The sequence below is a fragment of the Egretta garzetta genome, unplaced genomic scaffold (assembly GCF_000687185.1).
Source record: "Egretta garzetta isolate BGI_Z169 unplaced genomic scaffold, ASM68718v1 scaffold287, whole genome shotgun sequence".
Classification (NCBI taxonomy): domain Eukaryota; kingdom Metazoa; phylum Chordata; class Aves; order Pelecaniformes; family Ardeidae; genus Egretta; species Egretta garzetta.
In genome coordinates, this window is record NW_009260435.1 from 3,115,952 (window position 1) to 3,139,242 (window position 23,291).

At 38.9% G+C, this 23,291-nt stretch overlaps 1 protein-coding gene across 6 annotated transcripts in view; it reads left to right on the top strand.

Moving 5' to 3' along the window:
- The first annotated feature begins 220 nt into the window (after positions 1–220).
- Positions 221–23,291, top strand: part of PEAK1 (pseudopodium enriched atypical kinase 1) — an 80,613-nt gene continuing 57,542 nt past the window's right edge. For all 6 annotated transcript variants that reach the window (XR_004842655.1, XM_035899427.1, XM_009643929.2 and 3 more), the window contains exons 1-2: positions 221–275; positions 17,632–17,792. The gene's annotated coding sequence lies outside the window, so the exon portion shown is untranslated. The remainder of the gene's footprint in view (positions 276–17,631; positions 17,793–23,291) is intronic.

Here is a 23,291-nt window from a genome sequence, read left to right on the forward strand (position 1 = left end):
AAGAAAGCAAGTTGAAGCTAGGATTTACATCTGTGGTGGCACTGCAGCCTAGTAAAGGCCAGCTTCCCATCCTTTCCTGGTCATTCATTTCCACTTCTGCACTGATCCTGTGTTGTGCCAGCACATGTGTTTGTGCAGCCGCGTGGTGAACTGAAGCAGGGAAGCAATTCAACTGGAGAAGGAAAACCCTGCCAAAAAAGACCAACTGCCAGCATAAAGCAATGTTGTCTTGGGTGGTTATGCTGGCACAGGAACAAACAGCTGGGGGAGAAAAGGTAGGAGTTTAGTTCTTCTGCTGAAAAAATTATAATGGAGCCACAGCTTAGAAATTAAGGTTTTGCCTAAAAATAGGCAATATGTAAATGGGAGGGAGGAGGGAACCCACATGATCAGGTTTAATTAAAAATGATTGCCACTTATCAGTGCATATCCTTGTGTTTGTTTCAAAACCTTAGGTTGATTTAGCCTAGGTCAGTTCCTTACTATGTTAAATTAAATCAATAAAGTATTATTGAGTAAATAAAGCATACAGATACAAGCGATGGTGATGAGGCTTGGGCAACCTACTTCGAAGCTGAAGTTTACTTTGCTTGCAATAGGGGTTTCCGATGCAATTTCTGTAAGCCAGTAGGTTTGCAGGTTGCAGCCTCTTTCAGGAACACCATAGAAGTTGGTACTTGACATACAAGCGTGGCAGTCACTGGCTGAACTTTATGCAGCCCAGGAATACTGGGAGCAGCCAACTGAGCCATACTAGCAGGTTTTCAATGTTCATATTTATGAGCAAGTTGCTCCATTGACTCAGCTTTGGGTCTGTCAGAATAAATGAGGAGGAGAAGGATTCTTTATGGATCAAGTATTTGCTTTTCCACTTTTCATTTTTCTCTAATGCGAGAGACAAACTTGCAACTACGCAGTTGCTTGTGCTACTGTATGGCTTGCAGGTAATCAAGTTAAGATAGATGTAGCGACTCGGAAAGTATTCTCAAAGCCAAGTTATCTGTAAGGACATAATCCAATCTAGCAGCTTGGTGCTGCTAAGGAAGTTCCTGAGCACTCTGCCCTTCCCCTTCCTCCCCACCCATGGTGGTGCTACCACCTCAGATCTTTGTCAGCTGATTTAACTCACTCACTTGGCAGAACATGAGCCTGGCAAAAGCAGATAGTTTTCTGCTGTCTTAGTGAGTTGATGGGCATGGAAGAGGAAGCAGAACCGCAGAGCTGACAGGAAAGGCAGGGAAAGGAGTGAATGAATCCTCAGTCTTTCATCTGTAACAACAGCATCGTGTAACTTCACTCTTAATGATGCAAGTAACGCAGATAGGGAGCATTGTTTATGCCATTAACATTGTGTACGTGTAAGGTATCTCAGTGTAGGCCTTGTGTTATGAAGGCTGTCTTCTGTGCTGTCACCTGTAACGCTGAAACAAAGCTAAGACTCTGATAGGAGTCCTGAAGTTACTGGAATTGAGTGATTTTATATGATAATCAATAGTAAAAATTAGTAAAATGTTATTATACTACACTCAGGAGGAACCTAATTAAGGTTGCAGTCAACTTCTCTGAAGTTAGAAAGCAAACCAAGATGGATGCTGTTATATTGAAAAACTCTGAAGTCCAGATAACAAGTGAAACCCAAACAAGGATGCTTAATTTGAGGTTTTGTTGAATAACAGGGTGGAGGAGGAAGGGATTATTACAGAGTATTTCTTTTACCTTCTTTCTGCGTGCCAGAGAATTCAATTCACTGTTCAGTAGGCTGCTTTAGCACATGAGAGGAAGAAGTCTCATGATGGGTGCTGTCCCCTGCTGTGAAGGGAGAGCAAGACCACCTCTGAGCTCCAGGCCTCTCCTCTGGAAGGGGAGGTTAGATAGCATGCCCCTCTGTCCGGGTGGCGGGGGCTGTTGGGCACGTTGGCTTTAATGACCTGTGCGCAAACTGCTGCACAGCAGGTGATGCTCTGGCCATGTGGTAAACCAGATCAAGAAAACGGTTCAGGTTTAAATCTCTATGAAATAAATGAGAGAATATTCATGGCACAGTTTTCTCCATTGTTCGGCATCTTTTACTATTCTGTGCTGCAGGAGTGGTCTCCGTGCATCTGCCTCTCCTTGCTTACAGCCAGGTTAGTGCTCAGATCTTAGCCCAGGAGCTCCTGGCTTTGATGTCAAATGATCAAAATATAATTCCAATTTCTGTCTTCCTTCGCCCTTGTTTTTCCCCATCATTTTTTAACCTAAGTAGTACACAGCGTATAGCCAAGCTGCAACACAACTGTAAGCTAGTGCATCGTTCATAATTCAGAGAGGAAAAATTACTTTCCTTGTGGTTTACAAAACAGTAGCTTAAGGACTTTTTGCTAAAAGAGGGAAAGACCCTAATGCATATTCTTGATACTTTCTGCAATTGATTTTTACTGTGAAGTATGAACCTTTAGCTTAAGCGTAACTTCTGAAACTCACAAGTAAGTGTTTGTGAAGAGCAATGAAGTACAGACACCTGATGCTTTTGCTTAGGTAGCTTTGTAACGGCACTCTTAAGGTCATATTTTTCTGGGTGTGTGTTGTGATAGCATTAGCTCCCATGGCTTCTGTCTTTTGCGTTTCTTCTATAACACGCAGATGTAAGCTGTATTAAACTTTATTACTTGCAAGTCCTGTTACAGCCAACAATTTTCCACTGTTTTTTATTCTGTTGGTTTCCTACAAAAGAGGTTCTCCAACTGGAGTCACCAGAAACATACAGTAAACAGCTTATTTTTAAATGCAAAGTTTCAGTATGTGCAGCAGTCTGCATGAAATTAGTCAGTCTGCATGAAACCAAGTGGCCTGCTAGATGATTTTAAAAACAAAGTTTAGGAAACAATCCTATCCAGGTCAAGTTCTTTTCAGCCTTCTGGCATGGAGGAAAATGCTGACAAGTAGGATGCTTTTATTCAGAGTGATATCTTGCAGAGGAAAAAGAACCTCAGTTTGATATGCATACACAGATTTTTAACTCTTAAGTACTGTCTTCCTCTCAAAGATCAAGGAATAATTAGTTTACTTTGCTTACATAAGGAAAATCATCTCCACATTTCTTAAATTGCAAAATTACTTGTTTAGTAGCTATTTTCACAATGGTACGTACTTTCCTATCTATACAAATTTTGTGTAATGCTCAAAATTCTGTGTGGAAATGGGTCTGAGCCTAAAAGAAAATAATGGAAATTACTCTTCCAGCCATGATTCTCAGAACCGAGCAAGCTAATACATGTATCTGGAAAAGGTGAAGTGAAGGGAGACTGCATGAAGCCAGACAGAGCTGTTAAGATGCAGCGATACCAAACCATTGGTATTTTAAATAAATGGTTAAAATAAATTCCTGTCGGTTAGTGCTGGACTATTTGAAATTCCCCTAGGTTTAAAAGAAAAAAAGGAGAAGGAATTTTAACCAGCTCATTTGATAGAAAAATGACCTGCAGATGGGGTTTGAGAGAATAATAGGCAGCAGATTACAGTGGGAAAACTGTGGCAGAGCAGCAGCTCAGACTTTGATACATTTATGCAGAGTGAGCAGCGGAGAGATGTGAAGAATTCCCCACTGCAAATGTTGCGGAGCACCAGCATAATGCACTCATTTTATTTCCACTGACTGCGAACGTACTGTAGCTGTTCATAGCAGTATTACGTTTATGAAGTCATATGCTGAAAATTTTTAAAATACTGGAAGCATTGCATAGTGTGCAAATATTGGTGGGTTTTCTCCCATTTATGTGCATATTTTCAAGTACAGTCATATGTGGGAAACCTAATGTTTCCTCCAGTCTTGTCCTGCTTTTTTCCCCTAGTTCCCAGAGTCCTGAAACATATTTAGTAAATATTGCATTTTCTCAACACTTCATGTAGTCTACTGAAAATGCAAAAACGGGTCTTTTTTCAAACCCTCATATCTCTGCCAAATTAGAGGGATTTTATGAAGATGGCAAAAATTTTACAGCCACCAAAATTCAATTATGAAGTGAATTCCTAAGCAGAACAGCTCAGTTGCGATACAGTAGCACTAGAAAAATCTTTCTTTCCTCTCCTCTATCTTACTCTTGGAAAATTCTGAAATCTACTTGCTGCAACTTAACAACAACAAAAAATTGAGATTGCTTGGGCGGACTACAAAAATTAAAATACTCTCATGAATGACACCTGCAGGTAGGTTTTATTAAGTAGCGGAAACCAGCATTTTTAATGCAATTTACTGCATTTATGAGCATGTTTTTGATCTGAAGAAATATACCCTAGAATTTCTGTGTGGAATATATTTCATGTGTGTCTCCTGTGGGATTTTTCTTCTTTTTTTCTTATAGACTCTTTAAATAATAGCCTTTTTGGTATTTGAGACACTGGAGGTTAGAAGTGGACAGTTTCTGAGAAATGTTAATAGAATGCATTTTGTAGCAGCAAATGAGCAATATCAAGCTCTAGAACTACCAAGCCTCTTGCACTCACACTGGACCTTGTGTAGAAGCTTGCAAAAGAGAGGAAAACTCTGAATGTGTGCGTGCAGAGCCTGCTGTGGGTATATCTTGAAGCATTTTCTTCATACAAGATGTTTACCCCTGGGGGACTCTACTTGTAGTGACCTTATCCGACCTCAGCTGGAATTCATTAAATACTCCCTTTACTAAAAACCAGTTGCAACAAGCTGTTTCCTACTGTACCACTAGCGTACAATCCGGTAGTAGTAAGCTAAGAGCAACTTTCCCTGTAACAGGTTGCTCTGTGGTGTTTCCGTGCAGGTAATAGTGACCTGTGGGCATCCCATGTCTGAGGGGAGCCTTTTTTTGGAGACTGACCAGTGTACTAGATCAAAACGTGTCCTCAAATGTTTTGTGAATAGTTTGTACTTTTGGAAGTGAGTGATAGAGATCCCAGTTGGCTTTTAATACTGGAAAATAAAAGTTCCAGGTATTACATTTAAAACTTTAAAAAGTATAAGAGGTTAGACATTAGGAAAAATTTCTTCACAGGAAGGGTTGTCAGGCTCTAGAATGGGCTGCCCAGGGAGGTGTTGAGTCCCCATCCCTGGAGGTATTTAAAAGACAGGTAGACGAGGTGCTTAGGGACATGGTTTAGTGGTGGGATGGCAGGATTAGGGTAACGGTTGGACTTGATGATCTTAAAGGTCTTTTCCAACCTAAACAATTCTATTCTTCATCCTCCTCTACCACCGCCCACTGTCCATTCATTTGCAGTCTGTTTCACTGCCATTATTTCTTTCCTTGCTAAACATAAATAAAACTAGAATACAAAGTCTCATTAGTGTACTGCCTCTAGCATGGTTGTCTCTTTATAGGCAGTAAAGTGATCATTTGAAGGGGAAACAGAACACAGGAATTAGTTCAGGTCTGTAAAGCACGAAGGCAAGAAGAATAATTTGATTTCTATTACAAATCTTAAAGGGTTTTTCCCCATTTAAAATATTCTTTTAATAACGCTTGAATGGTTCTGTTGCTTGCAAATATGTAGCATCACAGTGAACCTTCATTCATTTTTTATGTGTTTTTCCCCACCCGAAAAATTTTCTCTACCTTTAAGCGTGTCTCTTTGTTCTCCCTGCTTGAAAGTTCTTTCACCCTCTTCTCAAAAGCATCTGAATATGACATGCAGTCTAACTTGAAAAGAATGCAAAAGAAGAATGCAGGGCGGAGAGTTGGAGGTACAGAGGGACATCCGCTCAGAATGATTACATACATCAGGACACTTCAAACTGGAAGTTAGGTTGAGGGAGGCCTGTAAAAGAAATCACAAATCATAATGGCATAGGAAAAAGTAAATAGAGGTGATACAAAGGAACATGTTTCTTAATATGTTTTCTCTCTCTCTTTTTTTCTTTTCTGACAAGAACCTTGCAGCTCAAAACAAACGCACAAAGGTACTTCAGACAAAGCTGTTAAGCTGTGGAATGTCCTTCCACAGGATGTTGTGGATATGGAATTGTAAATGGGTTCAAAAGGTAATTGGATAAATTTATGAAGGAAAATTCCATACAAGACTATCACGTACAAAGACACCATTTTTTTTCTCAGGAAGTCTCTAAGCTGCGAATTTCTGGAGATCAGGAGAGGGTTTGGAGAAAGCGTTGCTGTTTATGCCTTTCTGCTCTGGGCTGTTGCCAGAAGCAAACTAATGGATGAGCTGGACTTTTGGTCTGATCTGCTAGGCTGCTCGCTTCTTGTAAATAATTTTTGTCTTCTCTGGGGCTTTTCTTGGGGTATTCGTGATCCTTCTGATCTTCTTTTCAACATCTTTGATATTTGGCAACTTTGCTTAATTGGCAGTTTGTTACCTCTGTTATTTCAAATGTCATTGAGCTGAATCGCATCATCTCTTAGATGAATTCTATCATGGTCCGTTAATACTTACTGTAAGTTAATAATTTATCCTGCACAGATGGAGGACTCTTACTTTTCCGTGACAGTCGACGCTTCTGTCCCTAATTGAAAAAGTGACTTGTTATTTCAGCTTTTCCAATTTGGCATTTTATGCTGAACTAACGTACAGTAAAATCATTTTCTAGAAGAACATTTAACAGATTCTCTGTAGCTTTGGTAACTTTTATTGAAGCATAACCTTCACTACGGTCATTTCGCCCCAGACAATTTCTTCATCTAATTGAGCCATGTCACTCTGGCCCTGTAGTCTTCACCAACCTGTCAAATTGCTCCTCTCCTGCAGCAGTTCTTATTTTTGATCCAGGATTCTCCCATTACTGCTGTTACCTATTTCCTCCTTTCTGTGTGTTCCCAGTGAACTGTTTCTCAGGCATGGGTTTTCAGCTATGCGTGTTATCAAGTGACTCCTTTCTCATTGCTGTTTCAATAGTACTTTACTACCCTATTTTAACTTTGTCTTGTTTTTCTTTAACTGAAGGTTTCAAATATTTTTCTCTGGCAAGAGAGTTTAGAATTAAAGCTTCTCAGGTTCTCCCTCTTCATATGAGTTCATATACCAATACAAGGCTGTAACAATCACATTAAGCTTGATACTAAACTTCAGTATCGCCCTTCTAATACGTTTTTTTGAGAAAATGCTCTGTCCTCTTTAGAAGCATTGTTAGTCTAATGACAAGGTAGAACTAGAGTAATACTTGCTGCGTATTGTCCGCTGCCCTTGCCTGTTTCTGTATTGCACGATACCAATCGTTTCCAGGTTGCAGCTGGTTTATACAGCTCTATCTCTGTAGCTGCCAAAACCACTTAATGCCCAACCTGTCTCTAGTAAGAGTTAAAAGAAATGATCTTCCTTTTCTTCAGTGTTTTGAAAGATGGAGATGCTTCAGATTGTGATCCAGAATTTCCCTGGTGTGTTCAGTTCGTGGTGAAGTGGTTAAACTGTTGGTTTGAAACAGCGCAATACCACATTGTGCACACTGAAGAAAGGAGGACAGGACAGTGCAGGTCAGATGCAAAAGAATTTCAGATGGCTTTGGGGAAAAAACTTGAACTTGCTTGCTGAATTTTGTGTCATTTCAATGCCTAGTCTGTGTCTCAATATTTCAGAAATACTAAGCGCTACTTGTGGTTCCCTTTTACAATTCTAGTTTATTTCCATCAGTATTTTTAAATTGCAGTCAGAACAAGAAAAAGTGCCTTAAAATACTTGAGGGGAGAGAAATAGCAGAGCGAGAAATCTCAAAGTCTCTTTCTAAAGCCCTCAGACCTTTGCTGTGGGGTGTTACTCTCACTTCAAGTTCTGTTTTGCCTTAAGGTGGCTATTCAGCAAATACTCCTAGTTTTGTTAGACTTATCGGTGTTGAAGCAGAATTTATATTCAGAGCACTGTAAATTTTAATCTATCTTCAAGCTCTGCTTATACTGCTGACTGACCCTACAGTTCTGGTCATTTTAACTGAGCTGATGTTCATCTTCTGACAGTATCTTGCTAATTCAGTGCCAGGACTATTTGTTGTGTTTCTCTGCCTTCTGGCCATTCTGACTAATTCAGTTTGCTTTCTGCTGTACTTTCTTGCTTTAGATTTACATACTACATTAGTGCCTTTCTCACTGCAACTTCAAATGGTACTTCACTGAGAAGTCAAAATGTGTGGATTGGCTCTTGTCACAAGCTTAATTTAACCATCATTTAATGTTCTTGGAAGTACTCCATTTTTGATCCATTTCATTTATCTTAATACCTGCTTTTAAGTAAAACTTTGCCAAATGATAGCAATACATGGACAATATTTTAGCATAGTCTCTTGAAAATAATTTTCCTAAAGATCAGTGTGAATTCTTGTCCAGACCAGACTTAAAATAATAGTATTAGGAAATGTCAAAGCTGGTAAAACTATTCAAAAGAAAAGGAATTTTGACTAATGGCCCGTGTATGTGGCTTAAGATTTAAGTAAAGCCTGCATTTCTGACTTTAGTGATTAGAAAAATTCAACTAAAGTATTTCTCTATAGCTTCCTGCCGAATTAAGTTTCCTTTGTCTGGCCATAGCTGTGGGAAGAGCTCAGTACGACACGTCTCTGGAATTTTCCAGCTTTGTCCGGGATGCTGTTTGCGCTCCGCTTGCAGCCATGAGCCCTCTCTCCCCGGGGCATGCTGGCTTTCTGGGCTCGAGTGATGTTTTGTGTTAAAGCTGAGTCAGTTTTCTGGGCTAAATACTTTTGTGGCAATCTACACAGAGAAGGGTAGTTTCAGTGTAAGTGAATCGGGAAACTGCATGTTTGACAGGGCAGGATTGAAAAATCAAGATTCCATTGTGACAGAGCCATCAAGGTCATTCCTAAAACCACATAATTCAGGATTGCTCCTCTTTTTTAACGTACTGGTTTAACACCAAATCGTGTACTATTTTTAATCCAATAGCAATCTCAAATCTTTTTGGTTTTTGCTTTTACATTTTTCCCATCATATGATTGTTATTGATTTTTTTGATTGCCATGCACCAGAATTTTTACAGGAATTTTGTAATTAACTAGTGAATGCTCGGATAAAGTCTGTGCTAAGGGTCAGTCAAAATATATACCAGTTTCCTGCCCCATTACTTCACATTCTAAATGCTGGTGATGTATTCGCTTGTCTGCGACTTGGTTCAAGCGACACGCCAGATCAACAGAGATGGATTCTCCATCTTAGCAAAAGCAAAGAACAAACCGCATAATGAATCACCAGTATCTATGCATACAGCATGACAGTCAATCCCTACAAGTTAAACGGGTTGCAGAGAGCCACATTAGCTGCTGTCCTTTTGAAAGCGATATGCTCAAGAAGGAGGTGTTACGGTTCATACTGTGTTTGTTTTGGTACTGAGATTGCAGCTGTACAAAAGTTCTTTCAAGTACACTGATGTCAGGGACTGCCTGTTTGCTTTTGTCTGTGGTATTAACCTACTCAGCAGGCTTAAAACAGACTCTCTGCCTCTTCTCAGGAAATGCATTCTGCAACATTTTATATGAACAGATTTCATAAGGACAATGCCATGCATACATTCAGTCTGCCAGCTTCTCTTCATATCACAATTCAGTAAGATTTTCTGATAACCTTTGTTGTGCATCCATGAGTGTTTGGTCCTGTGGGGAGGGTGTTTGAAGCTGGCAGCCGCACTTGGAGGCAGCATGTTAATGGTAGGCTGGTTTGAGATGCAGCCCTGGAGTTCTATCAGGAAATACAATGCCATTTCACGTCTTTCTTTGTTGAATTGAAGCCAGGGAATCAGTGTTACGTATTCAACAGCAAGAAAAATTGTGTTTGCAACAGGGTGTAATTTTATTTTTATGGTCCCAAGCATCCTTTTGTTTGCAATTTTGACTACATATATTCACGATACCTTGAAAGAGGGATATATGGGGGGGGGTGGTGGTGGTGGTGTAAATTGTTGTTGTTGTTTCTAGTTTATATAAATGTGTATATTCTATAAAGATCAAAGGTGACCTGAAAAGAGGGTTTGTAAGAGATTTTTCTTCCAAATGATATTTTTTCAAATACAAAAGGGGGGGGGGGAGGGAAGGGAGGGAGAAGACACATTTTAGGTTTGTTCTCTCAAACTTCGGCTTTGTTCAAAGTTCTTACTTTCACTAGAGATCATCTTTTTTACCAGAATTGCTAAGAAGTCACTAGAGTGAAGTATGTGCTAACAAAAGTAACGTTAAGTATTTTAATAAAAATCTCTCCTCCTAGTTGGTCATACATGCACACACTCCGTGATTACTTCATGGATTCTCCTGAGAGATTAGAGAACACTTTTTTTATACTACTATTTGAAAAAATAAATGGATTTTCTTTTAATGTAAATCTTTTCAGGTCTACTTTATTTTAAAATTTTTATTTGCATATAACACTTATAAAGTTAGGTTATGACAGTACTGTTTCTGATGCTTCTGAAACCACCTTTAAAGTCTGCCTTGCATGATCTGTCAACTCAAATTATTACATTTGCATCTTTTTTGTAAAAAGTAAAATATCTTTAATTTTTCTAATATTTTATGATAAAGTTCAAGGGAGAAGTGGATTTGTTCATGACAACTTTGAAATACTGCTTAATACATTTATTTAAAACCAAAAAAGTTCTATTATGATTGAAAGGAAAGGGTGGGAAGAAAATGGCAAATCCCAGTGTGTGAATCTGTAGAAGTCTTCTCAAAGTCTGAATGCTTGAGAAACTTTAAACAATCATGTTTGTTTAAACAAGGAATTAAGAATTTGTTCAGGGAAGACATGGGCTTTAAGTTATATAAAACAGAATCAGAAAGGTAATGAGATGACAACAAGGCGCACATCTCGGATATGATTTATAGAGTTGAATGCAATTCAGTTTCTTCTGCATAGGTGGAGAAAGTTATTTCCACTATTGAGGTAACTGGGGACATTTTTAAAAGCCCAGTTAACTTCTCAGATTCTTCAAATTTATGCACATAGAAACATTATTTGACGGTAGTTTAATGTTGTCTGTGTTTCTTACCTTTTAAATAGCAACAACATGGGAGGAGCAAAGTATTTATTTGCAGAGGAAAAAGTGTTCATAATATTATAAATCAAAAAGAAGCACTGTTCCTGAAAGATTAAAAATATGAGTATTTTGTGTTCATACTTTAAGTGCATTTTCTTTATTAAAAAAATATTCTATGAGATGATTTGGAGAAACCTAGAAGAAAAGTGTTTCTCTGCAAATCCCCCAAAAGTTAAGGTTGTGCCATTCTCATGCAAGTAGGCAAATGCTTCTGCAGAAACACTTTGGAGGAGAAAAGTATCACAACAAGTTAAAGCCACAAGGATTTTTGCCATTTTTCATCAGTGATGATGTGCCCTGCCAAATGCTACAGGCAGAAGTTATCCCACCATGATGATGTGCGTGGTGGTCATATGTATATCTGTACATACAAGAGAACAAATATGTTTTAGGAGGGCTATATAGAAAGATTTAAGCCCAAGAAGTATCAGCATGCACAGGCTAATAGAGCTAAGGAGAGGACTGCAAAGCATGTTGTACCTTCTTTTTCTTTTTTTTTTTTTTTTTTTTTTTTTTTTCCTTCTCACTGCTGAATGGATCTTGCCTGGGATACTACTATGTTAACCCACTTTCAGAAGATGTAGTAGAGAGACACAGTTTCATATGGGTAGACGTGTGTGTGCAAACACACACGGTGTTCAGGATTTATGGCGAGGTGAGTATGGGATATTGCAGTGACCATTAGATTCTGAGGCACTTTTATTAAAAGAAAGTCGTGGACTTTAGAATCCTGTGTTCAAAAACTTGTAATAATTGTATAACGTATAAAGAAGATCACTCAGATTCTGCTACCATACTTTGCAACATTCCTCCTTGTCTTAGCACTCCCCTCGCTTATCTTTTTACCAACGAGATGCTGTAAGGAAATAATTTTCTCTGCATTTCTTTTGCTTCTGTCAATCTATGATAATGATGATCTTGAAACTATTCTGCAGTGGCAACTTGGAGTACTTCAGTAAATTGTGGCTTTTGTCAGATAAATTGCATTGGTAAAAATTTCCTTGATCCCTAAAACCTTCATTTATCTTCCCATTAAAATATATATATATTCTCCAACTTCCATTCTTCCCCTTTAATCTGTAAAGCCCAGCATATGATGTGGTTTCTTTGTTGATTTTAGAGATAATTTTTAGCCTGTCAAAGACCTTCTGTCTCAACAACTTTGAAACAAAGATTTTTAAATAGATGATAAAGTGCAGCTGCCAGATTAACAGAGATAAGGAACTGGAAGGGGAGGATCTCACAGATGGTTCTAATAAAACTCGGCAAACAGCAAAGGAGTGTGGTGGTGGGTGGGGAGTGGATTGAAATTCAAATTGTAATCCCAGTACAAGTTTTGGGTTTAGTTTGTGAAAGAAAGTTGCATAAACAGCCGTTTGAGGGTTTGGGGTTGGGTGTGGGTTTTATTGTTGCTTTCAATTTTTCCTGTTGCTATAGTATTGCTGAGTTTTCCTTCTTCCTGTATCCCTATGTCTATATTGCTACCTGAGGCTTCTGTTGCTGTATTGCTGTGCCAAGAGTCCTCCTCCAGGAAGCCACATTCAGATATTCCTAAGATTTTTGTGAATGTGAAATACCAGTAAAAGCCTAGATTTTCAGTAACTGTTGAGATAGGAAATTTTTCTTGTTGTTACAGCAAAGAACAGTAAAAAAGATGCTATGGACTTCAGTTGCTTTATTGACAGGTGCTGCTCCTGTTCCTGTCTTCCATCCCATAGCCTCCCTCACAGGACTGGACAGCTCTTTGTGAATGTAGTAAGTTCCTTTTGGCTGAGCTTGAAATGCTCTTCCAAGCTGTAATAAACCATGTGTTTCTTTAACCTATAAGAAGTTTGTACTACATCATTCATTCATAAGGATGGACGACTAGTAGCACCCTCTATCTTCTTTCTGCTAACTTTCTTTTCTTATTTAATAATATTAGGTCTGTAATCTTAGGCCAAAAATTAATGAAGAAAAATTGCAGTAGGAAAGATGTGGCCAAGGGCCTGGATAGTCATTGGTGGTCTCAGATTTCAATCACTAGGTGGTCTTGACATGACAGGGGGGTTTTGGTGGGAGGACGAGGGTAATTGGATTTTGGCTTTAACCATTTTAATTCAGACATGCCATGTTTAACATCCTGACCTTGGTTTTTCATCTTGGTAGCTCATGGCAAGTTATTTTACTTGGTAAAAGAAAATATGTTCCCAAGATGATGTCACTTCAGGTACAGTTGGCAGGCTTGTGTTCTAGAACATCAGTTTGATCACAGTGAATTGTTTCCAACTTTTTATTAGCACTACTACAGCTATATGATGTAGTATTTTCTGATCCGTTTTGCCTCAGCTGGATGTGGTCACAGAATGGTAGGTAGATGTATATTCAGCATGTAGTTTTAACCTGTGCCCGGATGATCAGACCACAAGATAGATAGCTGCTGGTGGTTCTGGGCAGAGAACCTTATTTTCACCTCCTTTCCAGAAATAGAGCAATTAATGTCTTGATTTTTTTTTTTTCTCCTCTTGCTAATCTTTCCTTTCTTCAATGAAAGGAATAGTGTTCTGAGAGCACACTGAATTTCAACCTACACGATAGCCCTTTGGGATGCATCTTCATCTTGTGGTGTCAAAAGCTTTTCAAATCAGGAGTTCAGGAGCAGCAAATCCTTCAAATGCATGAGTAACAGATACTTGTTTTTAAGAGTCCTTAAGCATGAGCAAGTCATTAAGTGCTTCCTTTCTCTTCATGAATCAGTTCTACTTAAACAGTATATCCATGCTATATTTAATATTTTTAAAAGTTAAAAAAGTTTTTACTTTCAAGCTCCCTTTTTCTGAGTCTCCTCACCGGTACCTCTATGAATTTATCTTAAAAATACAAGGATATCTGGAAAGGAAGGCACATTCCCTGGACTGATTCAGTACCTTCTTCCTTTAAGGGTGGATGTAGTCTGTCTACAGTGTTTCTTCACCCAAGGAGACAATTTTGAACTGAAGAAGTCATTACTCTGAAAACGGAATACATTACCTGATCAGAGGTTAGGTAATGCCACTTTCAAACACCATCACCCGAGCAGTCTTTCCACGGGTACAGTAATAACTTACAGCAGTATCCCCTCGCGCTTCAGAGGGAGGTCTAGGAATCCTTGCCTTCAGATGAGTATTTTGTGCCAGGTGATCCTTGCAGCCTCTTTGGCAAAGCTGTCACACACGCATTGTGTGCAGGAGGCCTGTGAAATAGCATTTGAAGGAAATCCCATGGTTTAATGAAATGCTTTGGTTGTTGATGTTGACCCTTGGATATTGTGTTATGCTTTGCTGATACAGTCAATTTGGAAATAATCTGTTTCCTCTCTCTTTACTGTATCATGCAGAAAGGATAACCTATCATGCATATTTATAATTATGTATTTTTACAGGGTTTTGTGTCCAAGATACCAACATGCCAATACTTTAAACAGCATAAATGTTGCCAGAATCCTACTGGCTTGGCAAGCCTGATAGCCATCTGAAAGCAAAGAGTAGTTCCTATGATAAAAATCAGGCAACGCACAGAATGCTAAAGTCATTCACAGCCCATGCAAAGTTCACTTGCAGTCAATGTTAATAGGAAAAATATTTCCCCAGTCATGGCTTTGTTTCCTTGTGGATTTGCTTCAGTTTTTGCCTCCTTATGCAGTAAGCAATCATAACTTGTATGGTGGTTTTTGAAATGTAGACTTCCTGTTACTAATCTTGTAATTAGGTGCCCTTTTATTCATGGGCTGTCACTGCAATTGATGGGACAGCTCCCAGCCTTGGCAGTTGCTAGAAAGCAGGGAATGTTTTGCAGAAATGGTTTGTGATTCATTTGGTTAGCATTCCTTGCTCTTTGTTTTGTGAGGACAGCTTGTGTGGGACTGAGTCACATGGCAGCTCTTTTCATACTGAATTTCTACTGCCTGCAGCCTCTGTGGGAAGCCAAGAAAAAAAATAGGGAGGGATTTATCTACATCTTCATTTTTTACATCTTCATTTCCTCCATCCATGTTAGTTTTCTAATAAATATAGAGCAGCAGCCAAAAGGAAGGATTTAATGACATCTTTATCAATTAACTTAAAATGTTGTAAATTAATCTATAGTACTGAGCACTGAAACGTAAGTGCATATAGAGTGGTCAGGGTTTGTGCCAGGGTTTGATCCTTTTCTTTTTGAGTACTGAATTGCATTTTTTAAGTCTGTACTGTTGTGAGTACAATAACAACTTTATATATGATCTCCATGCCACTCGTTGGCTTATCTACCTTTTAATATGCAATATGCTTATGATGGAGGTAAAATGTTTTCTGTGGCACATATAAAATACAATGGAATGGCAGCTTTAAAAGACACTGAAGTGTTCTTCATAAGCCGCAGGAACACTTGATTTATATAAAGCTGTGGCAGTGAATCTGTGCCATCTCCAGCTGTGCCAGAGCTGTTCGAGTGGGATTCTGCAAGGAAAGGCAAATGGCAAAGCAAACCCCTGTGCAAAGTCTGCAGAATTTCATAACAGAAGTAAAATGCTTATGTGCAGCTGAAATTAGAAAATGGATGTAAATGTTGGTATTTTATTATAGTATTCCAGCTTATCTACATTTAAAGAAGTTTCACAGTTAGAAACATAACTGCATTTGGTTTTGTTAAGATTTTATTAGTTTTGGTTTTAATTTAGATTAAGTTCCTGGGATAACAGTCCTGACAACCGGGAGGATGTTATGTACATTACCTGCTTGCCCTTGGTGAATTTTAGTATTGCCATACATTAACTACTATATCTATTTTATATTAGACACAGATACAGCTATGGCAATGTTTTCCCGTCTTGGTGTTTCCTGTAGAGATGTGCCCAGAGGTGCCTATCATTTGAGAACACAGTACTGCAGGCTGGTGGAGCCATGGCCACCTCGAGTACTAAACGAGGAGAAATCCGGTCTCCTCCCCTCACCAGCATCTTTAAACTGAGCATGCTGCCTAAGTCCACAAAGTTCCCAGTCCCTTGCTCTTCTAGCCAGGAAAAAAATATTCTCAAAGGCGTTAAGATTTTACACAAACACAATACCTTATTGAGACACTTTAAATATGTCCAATGCAGCCATTCCATGCCATGAAGTGTTTCCTGATTTCACTGTTCTTCAGGGCTGTGTTTTTCTTAATTCAAAGAACTCCATAATATGAAAAAATTTTTGCTGCTGAGTGAGGTTCTCAAACAACTAAGGACTGTGGTATTCTCTCACCGCTCCTCCTGGAGGCTTTGCAGGGCTCTGTTCTTTCTGTTCTTCCCCTACATATTTTTGGCTAAACCCATCTGCAAAACGGAATTGGGTGGTAACTCTCAAACAGGTTGGGAGGAGAACATTAAATCTTTTCCATCCAGAGTAAGCTCTTGACTTACCTCCAATATCTCCATTTAGATGCTGAGCCACAAGTTAAAGTTTAAGACTAAATTAGCGGCTATTCCTTTATCTGTCTTCATTAGGAGAGCTTTCACCCTTCTCATTAATTACATTTTTAAGCACATAATGTGTGTTTTCTGTTATGATGGCTCTTACTCATCTCACCTGTTGTTGCTTATCTGCAAAGCTGCATCAGTATCTTCCTTTCGCATGTCCTAAAAAAATGTTTTTGTTGTGAGAACTGTTGTGAAGGCATTTTGCTTATGCTGCTCAGCATTTGATGCTTTCACTTACGTTCATCGGTGCTATCTTTGTTTCATAGAAGTTATAAAGCGCTTTGCTCCATGTTATCTGTGGCTTTCATAAGATGAATAATTTCTCTGGATGTTTGCGTTCACTTTCCTTCCACCAACTTCATCATTCACAAATGTGTTCATACTTAAAGTCACAGTAGCACGATACTGGGGGGAAGGATTAAAAAAGATCAACCCCCAAACAAAACCCAAAAAGAACTGGACAGTACTGTCTCCTTGATAACTTAAAAGACCTCTGGGAATGTTCAAGGCACAGCTTGGACACTGTCAGAAAACCAACAAATACTTCTCTGCCACTCTATTAGGACATGACGTGCCTATAAATGTCTCTGTTGAGTTATGCTGGGTTAAGGTGAAAGTTATTTATTTGAGTAAGTTACTGGAATGAAGGTCTAACCACCATGAACTGCTTCTGTGCAAACCTAAGTGACATAAATCTGTGTGCTGTGGTTCTGTTAAGAGATGTAAAATGTAGCTGGTTTTCTTAATTTTTTTTCCTTGCTTATTATTTATGTTTTGTTTGGAAATCATAATTAAAAATAAGAAAATTTCTAAGATTGCCTGTTCCTTTTTCTAGGAAAACTCCTCAATTATATAAGCTAGCTTCTACAGGCTGTTCTTCAGTGTGTGTGCTCCAGCCCATGCTTTTACTGCAAAGCCGGTAGAGTGGCTATATAGCAGATAAAATTAAAAGGAGTTAAAAGGAGACTGCAGCAGTGTGCTTCTAGGGTTCAGAAAAGAAATCTGAATGCTAAGGAGGAGGAAGAGTCTGGTGTGCCAGCTGTGAAGCCAGAATTCTTAAAAGAATTTATGTGTCTTTTTATGTGGTTCTTGTATCAATTAAGAGATGAGGAGATGACCAAAGAAGGAAAATTAACAATAAATCACATTTGAAATTTGTTTGAAATAACATAATTGTTTGTCTTTCACAGAAAATGTTGCTGTCCTGACCAGCAGTCATGAAGAGAAGGGGGTGAAGTGGATGTGTCTGGAGAAGTAAGAAGTTTCGGCAGATTTATTGCCAGCAGCTGCAGAAGGTTTTGCAAAGCCAACCATTGGTGTTAGAATGGATGAAATGCTTCAAACTTATGTGGTAACTAATTTTGTGACATCTTTTTTTTTTCCCTAATACAGTATCATAAGATAATTTTTACACATTGTAGAGGATATTGTTTTACTACTACCAGAGTTCAAATAGAATAATCTTACAAGAGCCAAACATGGGATGAATCTGTAACTGAGTTTCATTTATTAGCAAGAAGTTGGAATTTTAGTATCTGATGGTTTACTTGTAGTTGAAATTTCTTCCTGAGGATTTATCCCATCTTGTCATCATTGAAAAACTAAATCAGATTTTGCTATTACTCTGTTAGTGAGCATCTTCCTACTAAACGCCTAGCAAAACTGCAATTCAGAACAGGCTGTAGAAGCATCTCTGTACCTGTTTTTAGTTACATGGTGAGTAATTTCCGTGACTTCTGAAACATATGAAAAAGACACACGTAGTACGCTGTGAAGGTTGCTCATTTCTGCTAACCATCGACATTTCCTCAAAAGCCTTTCTTTTTCCATTTTCTTTTCTTTGCTGTTCTTACTTGCTTATCCTGTTCTCTGCCCTTCATCCATTCATAATTGGGTATGAAACATTTAAAATACTTTTACCTTATACTTGAGACCTGTACTGTGTATTTACCAGGTCAGTGTACTAGTCAGGAATATGAAAATGTGCTACTTTTACAGTTGAAGTGGGAGTAGAAAGACCCTAGCTTCTCCTAGCTATCCAGCTGTAGGCTCTGTCCCTTTGTCAAAGTGGGTGAAGCATAACCAATCACTAAAATCAGAAGGTTTAAGAAGGGGGGCCTGGAGGGAATTATCACACCTTTAGTAGTCCAAGACGATGATTCGAAGTCTTTTGAGGGAAGAGAGTAAAAGAAGGTCTTCATGCACTTCTGAAAGCCTGGCTGATCCTGTGTACACTAGATTTTCCTTAGTTTAGTTAGACTGATGGAAAGTAGTAATATAACTGCATGTATCAAAAATGACATATCTTCACGTGTCTTCCATTTGGCATGAATAAAGAAAAGGAAATCTGTATGTGTTGTGCTTTTGTTTGCTACAATTTAAAAAATTCAGATTTTCAGACATTTTTGAGTTCCTTTTTGAGAGGGAGAAGGGTCTGACAGTATTTTTTCTGTTACTTTTGGTAGAAAAATTGGTGGTACTTTTCTGAACCTTACAGGTATAGCTGTTCTCCTTTACCAGTCCAGGTAAGGTATTTATTCCACCCATGTCTCATAGACTGTGTTAAAACTTTAATGGGAGAACTGTTACTGCCCAAGAATAATTCTGTCCTCATTTCTGTGAGGGTTAAAGGCAGGATTTTAGAAAATGTTCATCATTAACGTAACTGTTCCTATCTGAAATCTGCATTAAGGCTCCTTATGTCTCTTGTGAGAGCACAGTCAGACCGGGCCCTAGGAGCCTCCCAACCAAAAGCTTGCAGCTTGGCCAAAGCATCAGTTGCTCAAGAGGCTGGAGGGGTTTTTCCCTAATTGGTTTCCCATATTTACCGGTTGTCTGGTTTGTTGCCAGAGTTTCTTGTATATTGTCTTTATTTCTCCCACTGCATTGATTGGCAAGAGGGAAGGGCTTGCAAATTCCAAGCATCTGCAGTGGTGACAAATGAAGCTCGAAAAGGACTTACAAGAAAAATGGTTTTTTTACTACTTTCAAGTTTTAAAATTTACTGTGCTCTTTTTAATGTTTTGTTTGTTGTTTTTTTCTCTCTGTTCTTCTCCTTACTCTGTGGTCCTTTCTGTTTGAATATGTGCACATATACTTGCAGATCTCTAATTCATTGACATGTCTAAGGAGAACAAGAAAAAAAGACAGTTCCAGTTCTTGTGTCTTTATTTTGCAAAAGCTGTAGAGCTGGGGCACTTTACTGTGCTCTCAGGTTTCTGTAAGACACTAGAGGCCAGAAATACTAAGTTAAAAAGCAATACTAACCACAAACTCTTTCTTACTGAGGAAAATGTACTGCTGTGGCATGTCTTTATTCAGCAGGTTAGGAGATACAAATCGTTTACAACAGTCATCATTTCAGAGAAAAAGTTCTTAGACAACTGGAAGGTGATGTTTTGTTTGTTACCTTGTACATTGCTGCCTGGCAGAGCAATTTTTTCTTTCTTAATCCAGCCTTTGTCAGAACAGCACTAACTGTAAATCTACCAGGGATAATGGGTGCAGCTGAGGAAATAGATTCCCATAATTGTTGCTGTATTCAAATTACCATTATTTAGCCGGTAAAAGTGACAATCGGTGGCCCTGGCACAGGAATAACAATGCTATGCAATAGATTTCTCTGCTGGCACAGGAAGATCTTAATAGGCTGAACATCAAGAGCTTTGTGCAGTTCAAGGAGGATCTGGGTGAGCTGTGCGGGAGGAGGCCTGGAAGAGCCAGGGGTTGCTGGTTTGGGTGGATCTCCTTCCTGCTGGAGATGCTCCAGAGCAGCCTAGGTGGGAACTGATCGAGGATGCCACGTGAATGGATTCTTTCCGTCTCTGAGAACAGCTGGAGGATGTTGCATGGGAGGTGCTCTTGGCTGAGGGGTTTGAAATGGGAGGGTTTTCTCTCAGCTTGAGAACACATTTTTTCCGCTTGACTCACTGAGTGAAATCTAAAAGAGTGATAAAATTTCTAAAAGTTATGTTGAATTGGTTAGAATAATAGCTACATTTATCATCAGGAAGGAAGAGCAAAATAAGGGGAAAGATTCAGTGACGAGGAAGTCGCCACCTTCTCAATAACAATGGAAGGTTGTAGGCAGCTGAACACCCCTCTGTTCAACAGCCTGCCTGGTTCTCCACCACGCAGTAATTTACCATCGGAGAGAATTTTTCTGAAACTATTATCAACCTCCTCTCCCACATGCAGTACCCACACACATTTCTGTAGGGACACTTCCCTGCAAATGTGTTTGCATAGATTAACTCAAAGAGAATGCAGGCCTAGGTGTGCGTGAAAGGAAGCTGCTTGTTCATTCCTACAGAACAGATTTTTTTCCAGGAGTGCCACCAGCCTTTGTTTCTTCTCTTTGGCTTGGCATGTAGAACAAGGAGCGAACATAAAATGCTGGCACTGAAGCAGAGTCTGGTGTGATTGATGTATGCTGTAGATAAAGCCAGGTACCTGCAGAAGACAGGGATGGGCTATGGCATGAATGTATTTTTAAGATAACCATAAAAATATTCCTTTAATGATTTTACATTTCTATACTGCAGTTCCTTTGTGCATTCCTGAACAGTTTGCCAAACTTCAACTGCTGTATCAATTACCTTTGAAAAAGCACTGGGAGCAGAGGCACTGTGTTCTGTGTGCTTCTTGTCCAGAACAGGCCAGCTGCCTTCCCCATCAGTGTTGCAGGAATCTCAGAGTTACATCGCTAAACCAGAGAAGAGATAGGGTAACTTTTTAACTTCAATTACATATGAACAAAAGAAAGATTCAAACCCCAAGATTTTTAGCTCTACCTCAAAAGTAGCTAAGGATATTAAATTCAGGATGTGTTTGGTTTTGGGGGTCAAAAAAGACTTCATTCTTCCCCTGAGATCTGACTTGCTAGTTTTGCAGGTCCAGCCAGGCTTTTTCAGTTGAGGTTTAAATATCTGAAGGTGATGATTCAAAATGGAAACATTGACAGAGTAAGCAACAGTAACATAAAAATATTTATTAAATGTCCCTATGCACAATTCTTTCCAAAGGGCAGCACTGATTTTTCACTAGCTCGCATTAGTCTCCGTTTTCACTTACGCTTATCTGTGAAATCTGTCTCATCACAGGTATGTTAAAAATACTGTCCTGTCAGTTCATCTGATAAAAGGAGACCGATGCTTGTGTTTGTTACATTCATGATGGTGTGACGGCTGTCCCTGGAAACTTCAAATAAGCAGGACAGGCAAAATGGAAAAATCATCTCATAAATTTATAAAGCTCCAGAACAGCACTGCTCTTCATTTTGAACAGACTCCTGTATTTTACATCAAAACAGCTCTGCTGCTGGGTGTCGGATCTTCTAGCTCTTTTTGTGATGGGGTGGTAGATTGCTTATTGTGGGAGCAGTGAATTTTCAGTGACAGGGAGATGAGAGGTCTCGCTTATGGTGAGGTCTCCCAATTTTCATTTGTTTAATATTCATAACAAATTCATCCTCCCTTAATTTCCATCACACAAAACTAGTGTATTTTACTTTGTAGTTTCATTTATCAGCTGTTCAGTTGGTGATAATTAGATTGTATTTTTCATGCTGGGTCCTTTCATTCTTCTCTAGCCTGTTATTATGTGATGTGGTCTTGGCAAGAAACACATTTCCATTCTTTTTCAAAAAAAAACAAACAAACCTGAACACATCTCAGGTCCTGCTAATTAAGAGAATGATCAACTTGTAGGGTTGGAAAAGATAATCAGCACACTTGAACCTGCTGCAAGCAAGAATCATTTTGTGTGAATAACTTTATTAGCGAGTTGGAAAAGATTACATACGTAGTAGCCACAAAAAGATTTTATTTTTTTTAAGCACTGTCCAGATACTCAAGAGTTACAGCCTATGGTATTGGTGATATTTTTTTCCTACAACCTGTAAATCAAAGTGGTTACATTAGCTCCCTATTAGGAAATGGCCTATAGGCAATTATGTAAATACCATACTTCTGGCCTGTCTGTTAATATTAAGACCAGACTGAGGGAATGAGAGAACGGAAAGCAGCCACATCTAAAAACATACCTGAGAAACAGAACTAAGATAGGAGTGCTGCACACTCTGTTCAGAGAGGATGTCTTCTCTTCTTGCAGCGCAGCCATTTCCCTAATGTAGTTGCCTAGGGATGCCTTTGAAGCGCTAGAAGCTGCTGGTGTTCTGTCGAGCGCAGGTAGTCCCGCTGTCCCCGGCTTCTGGCCAGAGCCAGATTCGCCTTGTGCACTGCAGCATCCACCTCAGACAGTGGGCTGCTTCAGCAACATCTCTCGCCTTTTAATACCAAATAATACAAATATTTGGATGCTTCTCAGATTCAAAGGGTTTCTTTGCAATTTATCCAGAATGTGGCTTTTCCCTTCATATGTGAATTTCCTTAACTCTCTTCAGTGTAACTCTCTGAAAATGCTTTCAGAAACAATTGCTGATGATGCATAGGCTTTCTTCCTTTGTTCTTACAAAAGAGGAATTTTTTTAGCCCAATCATCACTGTCTTAAACATGAACATTAGCATATATATATATATTTTAAGCAAAAGCGCTTCATAGGTGAACAGGTAGGGGTTTTAACAGACTTCAAAATAATTCCAAAAATATCCGGCTTGCTTTCTTTTTCAGCCATGTCTTATATGTCATTCTTTAGATGAGTTAACCTATGTTTTTGCTAAGCTTTTATTTTTATCACATTACTTTCCATTTTCTGGTAATAAAAATTCTGTGTATTCTCCAGAGAAAAACTGCAGGCTACACTTTAACTTGCCCTGTTGTAGTGACGCTTTGTGATTTGCGTTATGGTGGTGTTCTGAAGATACTTCACAAATTTCAAACTTTTCCTGCT